This window comes from Bubalus kerabau, chromosome 22 (genome assembly GCF_029407905.1).
Source record: "Bubalus kerabau isolate K-KA32 ecotype Philippines breed swamp buffalo chromosome 22, PCC_UOA_SB_1v2, whole genome shotgun sequence".
NCBI classification, from domain to species: Eukaryota; Metazoa; Chordata; class Mammalia; order Artiodactyla; family Bovidae; genus Bubalus; species Bubalus kerabau.
In genome coordinates this window covers 47,671,171-47,682,383 of record NC_073645.1, presented here as the reverse complement: position 1 = coordinate 47,682,383, position 11,213 = coordinate 47,671,171, and positions in this window count along the sequence as shown.

The following is an 11,213-nucleotide window of genomic DNA, read 5'->3' as shown; positions in this document are numbered from 1 at the left end:
TTGGAAAAGACCCTGATGCTGGAAAAGATTGAAGGTGGGAGGAGAAGGGGATGATAGAAGATAAGATGGTTGGTTGGCATCACCGACTCAATGGACATGAGTTTGAGTAAACTCCAGGAGTTGGTGATGGACAGGGACGCCTGGCGTGCTGCAGTCCATGGGGTCACAAAGAGTCAGACACGACTGAGTGACTGAACTGAACTGAACTGAGAAGGGTAGTTAGATCGCTCGCCCATTCTAAATTAATGAAATCTTGAAGCACAACAACACTGTAAAGTACAATGACATTTTAACGACTCTAAAACCTTTTCTATGAGTGAAAAGGAAAATCTGAACGTAAACTAGGCACAAAAATGTTTATTCAAAAAGTCAGTGATAAAAAAGGGAAAAAATAGTTAATGATAGTGGTACAAAGGGCCACATACCGTGGAATCCTGTTTATATGAAGAGTTCAGACAGGTAAATCCATAGACAGAAGTGAATGAATGGGTACAGGGAGCAGGGAGGACAGGGGCAAGGGGAATGAGTGCTAATGGGTATGGGATCTCCTCTGGGGGTCATGAAATGAATTTAGACCATAGTGATAGCTGCACATCTTTGTGAACATACTAAAAAATCCACTAGATTGTACACTTGTAAAAGGTGTGTATCTTATATATAAATTTTTTTTAATATTTTAAAAGCTAACAAAGGTTGACTGCCATTTTAACTGCAATTTTGAGATACTATTTTAGATGAGGGCAGTAAAAATATCTTAAATTTCATATTTGGACATATGAAGGGTTTCAATTTATTTGTTAAGCACAGAAGAAAATGCAGGAAATTGCTGAAATGTGAAATGAAGGTGATTAAAAATGAACAATAAGGTAAAAATCATCCTGACATCCAGAAGTAAGTTGTCAGAGAAAATTTTTCAGTTCTCAATAAAAGCAGTAATTAAAGGGAAGGGATAAAAGTTCAAGCACAATGAACAGGCCCCTGGAATCTTCTGTTTTGTTTGTTTTGATAATCCAGTTAAGAGATAAGTGAATCAGATAAAACAATGGGGAAAATAGTGAAAATTTTTGCTGAATTTTCCTTTAAAAAGCAAATTAAAGATAAAATATAACTCATAATTGCCACTATTATGAAGATAGGTCATGTCTGACCTCTTTGTGACCCCATGAACTGCAGCACACCAGGCTTCCATGTCCTTCTCTGTCTCCCAGAGTTTGCTCAAACTCATGTCCATTTAGTCAGTGGTGCTATCTGACCATCTCATCCTCTGCTGCCCCCTTCTCCTTCTGCCCTCAATCTTTACAATTTAAAAAATGTTTGATAACAAGTATTCTCAACTTACTGAATATGTCTGATAACCCTGGTCTGACGAAATGTGAAATGGTCACACAGGAAAAAAAAACAAAAAGCAAAACCTGATAGAAGTTTCAGCAAATTTGTCAGTAAAATCCTACAAATGTACATGGAATTACCAGTAAAAAGATGCAAAGCTGAAACTCTTCTAAAATATTTTAAAAAAAAAAAAGACTGAATTATCCTTTTTCTTTTGATATCTAGGAAGTATGCCATTATATTAATGCACTATATTTAGCCCATTTCCTTTTATAGGGCTTTGAGAATGTTTCCAACCTTTTTCTACCATAAACAATGTGTATACTTACCTTTCCATTCATGTAGGAAAGTGTCTAGAGGATAAAATCAGAGAACACACACGTTTAAGTTGGATTAATATGACTTCCGTCTCTGTGCATGCATGCTAAGTCACTTCGGTCGTGTCAACTCTTTGTGACCCCGTGAACTGTAGCCCACCATGCTCCTCTGCGCTTGGGATTTCCTAGGCACTCTAAATTGGAGTGGGTTGCCATGCCTTCCTCCAGGGAATCTTCCCGACCGCAGGCATCCAACTAGCATCTCCTGCACTGGCAGGTGAGCTCTTTACAAGTAGTGCCACCTGGGAAGCACGCACACACACACACACACACACACACCAGCACAATTCTACACCTACTTCCATACCCTCAGGAATACAGCACGCTGTCAAATTTTCAGATCACTTTTAAACGGAATTTCCTGGACATTATTTTAATATGCTTTTTTAAAGAGCTGTTTTAGGTTCACTGCAAAATTGAGTGGTACAGAGAACTGCCACGTGCCCTCTAGTTTGTCAGATTGGCGGCAAACACAATTTCTGCAGCACTGATTTGTTTCCTTGCTCTATGGTCTTTCTATGAAAAAGGTTATTGCCCATCCCAAAATTAGAAATGCATTTTCCTATATATCCTCCCAAACATTTTAAATTTTACCTTTCATATTTAATTCTTGACTCATCTGGTACTGATTTTATATATAAAGGGAGATAGCAATCCAATTTCATAGATTTCCCTCATATTGATAGCTGTCCCCGCACAATTTTGATTAGAAATAACTTTACAATTCTCAGTCCACCTACCTGTGAAATTTGTCATTGAGTCTTTTGTACTATTTTTCAGTGAAGGTGCATAAATTTCTTCATTACAAGACTCACATCTAGCAAAATGGGTATTCTTACGTTCCTTTAATTTGGCATAATGATATTTTAAAATGTGCTAACAATTTTTAACCAGTATTATAGAAATGTACCAACTGATGTTTGTTAATCTGCTGGTCACCTTGTAAGACTCTGGGATAATCATTTGCCTTTCATTTTTATTGTATATGATATAAACTCTACCATTTTGGTAGATACTCATAACCTCAGCAAAAAATAAAAGAACTATTTGGTGGTTTCATCCTTTCCAGTCTTTAGCCTTTGTTCTCCTTGTCCAGCAATGCTGAAACATTATATTTGTTTGATCCTGATTTTAAAGGCAACACAATATAAAAGAAAAAAAAAAATCTGTGCAAACCATTTATCAGGCTAAGAACACTCCTACTCCCAATTCCTTATTTGCTAAGCATTTTCAGCCATACTTGAGAGCTGACTTTCAAATGACTTTTCTACTTTTATTAAAATGATGATATTTTCTCATGTGTTAATGTAGCTTTCATCGGCTTGCCGACATTGCCACCTACTGCCGAAGCTAGATTCCCGCGGGACCAGGTTCCTCCCAGGCCTTATCGAGCGCTGTCAGATGCTGCCGGCCCGCCTGGCTGGCCTGCACGCCTGACTTGGCCCACTGTTCACCTGTTTAGCATGTAGCCCGCCCCAGCTCTAGGAGAGCCCAGCACCCTTAGGAGTGTCCAGTCATCAAGCACAATCTGATTCTGCTTCCTGTCTCCTCCCTCCAGACCAGGCTGCCAGATGTCACCTCGGGCCCGAGTTCTAACTGACTGTGGAAAAGGACCAAAGAGAGTCATGCTGATTTAAAAGCACGTGTTAAATGAGAGCCATACCGGGTTCTGAGTGGGAGGCTGAGAAGCCAAGCTCTAGGCTCTATTTCAGGCAAGCTGACTGCTACAAGAACTCGCAAATCATTTTTTCTTTTTCTTTTTTTATTTCACCACCACATATAAGACCCCATTCCAAGGTTAAGCTTGCCACAAACTCTACCTCCAAAAGTTGAATTCTTACTACATCTCTTAAATTTCTGACATCCAATACCTACACAGGTATTTAACAAACATTTCAAATAGCCTGGCAGGCTACAGTCCATGGGGTTGCAGAGAATCGGACACGACATAGTGACTGAGCAGCAACAATATACGCAAGAAGGTGCTGGACTGGACAACACCACCGGCTGTGGCCTTTGCTTTTTTCCTGGGGCTCTGCGCCGAGTCAGTCTGTCTGTCTGTCTCCTTCTAATGCCACTCCCATAGCTCTAACTTACTGTCTCCAGCTGGCTAAGATCCCACCCCTGGCACCTTTGCTTAGCTTTGCGGTGACCATTTTAGCCTCATGCACTGGCCCCAGTAACCTCAGATTTCCTAGGGTAACTGAACCCCCCTTTCTGTCCACCTCAACTTGCCTCCAGCTGGCTCTTTGCTGTCATGAATAGGTCATCATGCTTCCACTGTCCAACACCTGAACTCTTACGATCTCTCCCAAACTAACTGAACTTCTCTCCCACATCCACAGTCCCAGGTCTTGTTGATTCTCACTTCCTTTCTGCAGGCAGATGGCCGAGCACCTTGAGCGCATTATAAAATCCGCTCTAGGTTAGCACTGAAAGGCACTGTGGCCTCATGCATTCACTTTGGATGGAGGTTTTCCCCATGCACCCTCTCCCCTTCTATCCCCACCCTCCTGCTCCGGCTCTGTGTCTTGCCTTTAGCTTCTGCCATCCTCTGACATCCACCCTCCAAGCATCCCTCTTTCTGAAACTGAGGCTCCACCCGCTCAAGACAGAGCGCAGTTTTTGCACATCCATTCCTCCATTCAAAATGCAAGTACACTTATACGACCCTTTACCTTCCTAGCTGCCAGGGAAGAAGACCAGACAACAAGGGGGTATTTAATCCTATAACCAAAGAAACTGCAGATTTGTTGACATTCAGTCATGTCCATCCTCACAGGCAGCCAGGGCAGAGTGGCGGACCTAAGCTCCCTCCCACCTTTCTCACAATCCTGCCTCCTGCACTGCTCACTGCTGCCGTCTCAGCCTATGGTAACTTTCCTAAGGAGCACCTTCACCTTGCCAGATAGTGGCTTCAGTCAAAGGAAGTGATGACAGATCCCCCCACCTCCCTGCCCATTCCCTGGGCCAGAAAAAGGCACTGAGAGTGAAAGTGAAGTTACTCAGTCGCGTCCGACTCTTTGTGACCCCATGGACTGTAGCCTACCAGGCTCCTCTGTACATGGGATTTTCCAGGCAATAGTACTGGAGTGGATTGCCATTTCCTTCGGATTGCCATTTCCTTCTCCAGGGGATCTTCCCGACCCAGGGATCGAACCTGGGTCTCCCGCATTGTAGACAGGCGCTTTACCATCTGAGCCACCAGGAAGTCCATGAAAAAGGCACTACCTGGCTAAATGAGGCAGTGTTACCCAAGTATGTCTTCCTCGCACTTCCTCAAATTTCTTCCCTGTCCATAGATGCACAAAGCGTCTACCATCTGCAAAACTGTCGACTTCAGTGTTCTCAAGTTAACTTGAAATTTTATGCCGTAAGCAAATGAAAAACCTGGCATCTGTTTAAATCAACTTCAGAAAGCAGCTATAAAAATAAATATAAAATGAACCACGTGCTAAAATGTTAATGCCTAAAGTCACGTTGCACACCATATTTTAGGAACTACTGATTTAATGGGAGCAGTTGGCACAAAGGTTTCCCCACTGCCTGTAAAAGTTCCATCATTAAAATGTAATTAGTCTTAAAAAGCTTACTGAACCTAAACCACAACAGTGCAGAATACACGTGGTTTGATGCCATTTGATATTAAAGTCAAACAGGCAAAAAAACTAAACAATGTATGTTTAGGGATATATTTGTACATGGTGAACTATAAGGAAAATCTAGGAAATGAAATGCAAAATTTCTTTCAGCTATGAGAATCTTCTTACTACTGCACTATAGTTTCTGTACTAAAGTGAATCTTAACAGTTTAATCCTAAACTTAGATGACAGCACAATTTTAATACTTTTTCTTTCTACAACCCATCACATTGAAATTAGCAGTTTACTTAACTAATTCCTACATTTAGTTGTAAGCACTTTAAGAGCAGAGACAGTTTTATTAGGCTTCTTATTCCCAGAACAAAACAAAATTAATCAATGAATGAGGTTAGAGACCTGAAAAGAGTCCATATATATATAGATAGATAGTGCTTAATTCATAATAAAATGTACACTGAAGAATGGTGAAGAAAAAATGGTCATTTTAATAAATGATGCTTTATCAACAGCACAGCCATATTTTTTAAAAATATACACCATAAATAAAAATCAATTCCAGACAGATGACAAATAAAAATGTGAAAAGGCTTCTACAAGATAACAGAATACTGTCAAGAACTGTGATTAGACAAAAAAAAAATTCTATGAAAAACATCAAAAGCATTATCCATAAAGGAAAATATTGATTGATTACATTAAAATTATTTCTACTCATCAAAAGAAATCATGAAGAGAATGGAAAAGCAAGATACTAAGTGGGAGAATATATAACCAGGGTACTTTGATCTAGAATACAGTTAAGAATTCCTACAAATCAATAATAAAAGTGACAAGCAACTCAATAGGAAGTTAGGCAAGAGACTCAAGCAGCCTCTCCCCCAAAGAGAATATTCAAGCGGCCAAAACTAACACACATGGAAAGATGCTCAATCTATTTAGGCATCAAGGAAAATCAAATTACAAACACAGTGAGATACTACACACCCCTCAGAATGACTAAATCAAAATCTAAAAAAATTTTAAAGCTGACACAATAGTAAGTATTGAGAAGAATGGGGGAAAAAAAAAAAAAACCTGGGACATTCAAACACAGGCAGTGAAAGTATAAATTGCCATGGCCAGTGTGGAGAATTTTTAGCGGTTATCTCCTAAAGCTGAACACACATATACTCTATTAAACACCACTACCACTTCTGATACATATCCAGTAGACACATACACATGTGCACCAGAAGATGCAACTTCCCTATAACAGACCCAACTGAAAACAACAGCCAGGAGAGATGAAGACCTTGGGGGATGTTGCTGTTCAGTTGCTAAGTTGCGTCCAACTCTTTGTGACCCCATGAACCATAGCACGCCCGGCTTCCCTGTCCTTCACTATCTCCCAGAGTTTGCTCAAACTCATGCCCATTGAGTCAGTGATACCATCCAACCATCTCATCCTCTGTCACCCCCTTCTCCTCCTGTCCTCAATCTTTCCTAGCATCAGGGTCTTTTCCAGTGAGACAGCTCTTCCCATCAGGTGGCCAAAGAATTGAGGCTTCAGCTTCGATCCTTCCAATGAATGATTATTCAGGGTTAATTTCCATTAGATTTGACTGGTTTGATATCCTTGCTGTCTAACTGACTCTCAAGAGTCTTCTCCAGCACCACTGTTAAAAGCATCAATTCTTTGGTGCTCAGCCTTCTTTATAGTCCAACTCTCTCATCCGTACATGACTATGAAACGCATACAACAATGAATGTGAACTCAGTACTCAAGGGCTTCACCATGATGTATCTCAGAAGACCCACATTGAGGAAAAGAAGGCAGACACAGGAAAAACAAGTTTCTATTTACAAAATGAAGAGTGGACAAAATTATAGTGTAAAAAGTCAGAGATGGAGATCTCTTTGGGAAGAAGGTAAGAGTAGCCACTGGAAGGAAATCCAAGAGAGAAGCTTCTGGGAATGCTGGTAATATTCCAAGTCTTATACACTAACTATGTAAAAATCCATTGAGTTGTACATATATAAACTTACCTGTATATTTCTTATACCTGTGTGTACTTATCCATAGATGCCTTATACATCTATAAAATTGTTTCCTTGACAAAATTACAGAGACGAAGAGACTAGAGGTTTCCAGGGGTGAGAGGGAGAGAGCAATGTCTGTGGCTAAAAAAAAACAGCCCAAGGGACCCTTCTGCTGGACTGTTCTGTGTGTGAACAACAGTAGTGGTCACTGACGTCGTAAACATACATAGAACTAAATGCGCACAGATGAGTACATGTGAAGCTGCTTAAATCTGCGGAGGATCAGAAGACTGCGTTAACATCAGTTTCCTGGTTGTGATACATTACTTTGTTGACAAAGGTCCGTATAGTCAAAACTACGGTTTTTTCTAGTAGTCATGTACGAGTGTGAGAGTAAGACTATAAAGAAGGCTGGGTGCTGAAGAACTGATGCTTTTGAACTGTGGTGCTGCAGAAGGCTCTTAAGGGTCCCCTGTATAGCAAGGAGATCAAACCAGTCAAACCTAAGGGAAATCAATCCAGAATAGTCATTGGAAGGACGGATACTGAAGCTCCAATACTTTGGCCACCTGATGTGAAAAGCCCACTTATTGGGAAAGACCCTGATGCTGGGAAAGACTGAAAGCAAGGAAGAGAAGGGGAAGGCAGAGGATGAGAGGGTTGGAGGGCATCACTGGCTCAATGCACGTGAGTTTGAACAAGCTCCGGGAGAGAGTGAAGGACAGGGAAGCCCAGCATGCTGAGTCCGTGGGGTCTCAGAAAGTCGGACACAACCCAGCAACTGAACAACCAACCAACATTGAGAGAAGCTGAGCGAGGGGTATGCAGGATCTCCAGTTCTGACAGTCACAAGTAGTTCTGCAATTATTTCAATACTAAGCTGAAAATGAATGTAAATATAATTGTGTAACTCAAGAAGAGTTAAGGCAATTAAAGTACTCTAAAGCTCTTCTATCATTCAGAAGGATGAATCAAATTTAGACACTTACAAGTTACATATACATGTTTAGATGAACATGACAACCACGGAAAAAAATACAAAAACTCCCAAATGACTACAAGTATCACAGTAATCCAGCAAAAGGCAAACAAGTGAGGGTGAGAGAACATAAAAGTAGGACCAACAGATGGTATAAAATAAAATGATACAAACATATAAATATACATATATATATATATATCATATACTCAACCATAAGTATAGAATCCATATCAGGGTACATAATATATGCAAATTGACTAAATGACCTAGTTAAAATTTGTTAAACTGCTAAATCCAATTTCATGCTATTTACAAAACTATATCTAAAATATAGAGATACAAAATGGTTGAAAGTAAAGAAAAATAAATAAATATACATGCCATACCCATGCACACAGCACAGTTTACCCAAAGTTACTGTAGCTATATCAGTCATAAGGCTTAGCACATATGTATATAAATGATATGAATGATAAATGTTCACATTACCAAGATATATATATTTTGGGAATTCTCTAGCAGTCATTTTTACTCTGTGCTTTCACTGCCAAAGGTGCAAGTTTGATCGAGCCCATTCAGGGAACTAAGATCTCACAAGCGACATGGTAGAAAAAACAACAACAAAAAACACCACACACACACACACACACACACAAATATATACTTAAATCACATATATCCAAATATAGCCTCACATATTAGCAAAAGCTTACAGAATATAAAGAGAGCCAAAGCCATAATCACGAGAGATATTTAATGTATCTCTCAGCAAACAGAAAAAAATATAAAAATTAGGATGTCAAAGATTTTAACAGATTATGAAAAAAATATACTCAATGAACATATTAGAACACAGATCTAACAATTCCGGAAATATACTTCCTTTCGAGTAAATGTGAAACAATTTCAAAACATTAACCATATACTTGTGTGGTAAAGCAAATAACCTTCAAATCAGTGGAATAATACAGATCAAAATCTCTTGACAATAACGTAATTAAGTTAATAATGGGAAATAAAAGGCTAACTAGAAAATCCAACTTTTAGACACTGAGACACACACTTCTAAATAACCCATAGATCAAAGATAAAATTATAAGAAAAATTATCTTTTATGAATTTCAAAAAAACTATAGGATACAGTTGAATCCATTCTTAAACAGAAATGTATACATTTAAACATGAGCATTAGAAAATGAACTTTGCCAAAAAAATCTATAAACTACACATTGGTCAATAAATTAGAAACAGAACAAGAAACTCAAACAGGGAAGACATAATAGAAATGAATAAAATGCAAATACAACTTCCCACCCACACACACACCCACACAGTAGAATCAACCAAGCTAAAACTTGACTCTTTAAAAAGCATAATAAAATGGACAAATCTTTAGTAAGAGTTATTAAGAAAAAAAGCAGTAGAAAAATAAACAATATACAACTTTTAAAAAGGCCTGAACTATAGATCTGAAGACTTTGAAAGATAAGTTGCAATTATGAATAACTTTTTTTTTAATTTATTTATTTTTAATTGAAGGATAATGGCTTTACAATATTGGTTTGATTTCTGTCCTATATCAACATGAATTAGCCATACGTGTATATATGACCCCTCCCTGTTAAACCTCCTTCCCTATGAATAACTTTAAGCCAGATTTTCAAGTACATATGAAAAATAAATATCCAGTAAAAAGCAACATCAAAATGGACTCAAAGTAGAATGAGCAGTCTTATATTAAATATATTGATTCAGTAGTCAAAAAATCTTCCTTTAAAGAAATTTCCAGGCTTAGGTGGCTTCACCAAAATTTCCTACAAAACATAAAAGTTAAAAAAAAAAACTAGCACAAACTCTTTCCAAGAATAGAAAAAGAAACATTCTGCAATTTGTTTTATGAGATTAAAATAAAAATAACCTTTAAATCAAAACCTAAAGCAAGTGCAGGAAAAGAGCTTTAGAGGCCAATGTTGTTCAGTGTGAATCAAAAAAAATTTTAATGTACTGACAATTTGTGGTCGACCCTCCATGTAGGATGGGTGTGATAGCTTGTCATCCCCCTGATTCAAAGAAGAACGCTGGACAAGATATAACCCATGACCTGAGGATTCCGAAAGGTAAATAATAGGCAGATTGAGAAAAGAAGTTCAGAACTTGAAGAATGGTCAGTATGGCAGGGTACAATAGGCTATATTCTGGGTCATAAATAAAATTCTGATAAAGTTAGAGAATAGAAATCAAATAAAGTATGTTCTCATTTCTAGAACACCTCCAAATATGTGGAAATTAAATAGTATACTTTAGATGATCCATGGGTCAAAGAGGAAGTCTCAAGGAAAATTAAGAAATATTTAACTGAACAAACAACTTGTCGAAATTCCTCCTTAGAGGAAAATTTATAGCACTAAATTATTACATTAGAAAAGAAAAATACTAGGTCAATTATCTAAGCATCTATATTAAGAAAATAGATGAAGAAAGGCAGAATAAATCTAAATCAAGCAGTAGGAAGGTTAAAGAGACTAAACCAAGAAAATTTAAAACAGAAAAATCAATGAAAGCCAAAGCTTGCTCTTTGGGGGGGTGGGGGATTTTTTTTTTTAATGATAAACTTCTAGTCAGACTGCAAGAAAAAAGGGACAAATAATAAACACCAGGAATGAAAAAGAGAGCATAATTACAGACCCTACAGACATTAGAAAGTTAATAAGGGATACTAAAAAAAAATCAAAAACAAGAAACCACATAAAACATTATGCATATACATTTTACAGATCAGATTACATAGGCAAAATACCAAAGGAAATCAGAATGTCTGATTTAAAAATTATTAAATTTTTGATGTCACTTTCTGACATAAAAACTATTTTTGAGCTGAAGGGAATTGAGCAGCAGCATACACA